General features: G+C 33.1%; 1 long non-coding RNA gene across 1 annotated transcript; it reads left to right on the plus strand.

Annotated features, from left to right (window-relative positions):
* Positions 1 to 319: 319 nt before the first annotated feature.
* On the plus strand, positions 320 to 669 carry LOC136796860 (uncharacterized). The gene is made up of 2 exons (XR_010844635.1): positions 320 to 458; positions 568 to 669. It is a non-coding gene; the product is annotated as an uncharacterized lncRNA (long non-coding RNA).
* The last annotated feature ends 237 nt before the right edge of the window (positions 670 to 906 follow it).

A 906-nucleotide genomic window follows, 5' to 3' on the forward strand; every position in this document is an offset into this window, starting at 1 on the left:
TACTGAAATAAAACATACAATTAGAATGTAGGTAAACACTAAAGAGGACGAGTCATTTGATAGATAAATCTAGGTCATTTTATCATACATCAAACCATGGTAACCTAAAAAGAATTTTTTTCCTATCGATGCACACTCCAATGTAGGTTTACTATCGAAGTGCGCAGTCTTTAACTACCGTAACTCTAGTAATGAATCATTTGTGAACGATTAATTAAGGTCAGTGATATTTTCGTCTCTACTAAGATTTACTGAAAAAACTAAATTAGCTTAGTCCAGGAAAATCCCTGAAATCTGAATCATCATTTGGTTAGTGAGTTTTATTTTGCGATAAAGTTATGATTTGAAACAGTCTCGGCCTTACGAATATCAATAAAAAGATCGTCCATTCTTCATCAGTTTTGAGATGTAAACACTCAATGCCAAACAGAGTTCCAGATGTTTATCTAATGATGCGAGTAGGCATAACAGATGTTTTTTCTACATGTTATTTCTATTATTTAAATAAAGCCTAAATTTAATTGGAATATTTAGATTTTTGAGCTGTTGAAACAATTATCATTTTAGTGATACGATGATGGGCGTTTTCACCGGTGGTTCATGAGAATGCCGATACTGGTCCGTTCTTCTGACAGTGTAGCAGGAAGCTGAGCGGCTCATTCAGCTATAGTAAGTATAATTTTTAATATAAAGATATATATTAACAGCTAAAGTTTTGTGACGAAAAATCCTTAAGCCTCTAAGAATTTATATAACCAAGGTCAAGCAAGATCCATCCGTTAGCTAATTGCCACAAATACAAAATATAAACGCTTGGTTAACAAATAAGTAAAACGAACGGCGGTAACCTCACGACTGTATGTTCCAGAATGGTAAACATGATTAACAATGGTAATTTTAGGCTAT

The sequence above is a fragment of the Halyomorpha halys genome, unplaced genomic scaffold (assembly GCF_000696795.3).
Source record: "Halyomorpha halys isolate HHAL.00 unplaced genomic scaffold, Hhal_1.1 Scaffold9620.1, whole genome shotgun sequence".
In the NCBI taxonomy this organism is placed as follows: domain Eukaryota; kingdom Metazoa; phylum Arthropoda; class Insecta; order Hemiptera; family Pentatomidae; genus Halyomorpha; species Halyomorpha halys.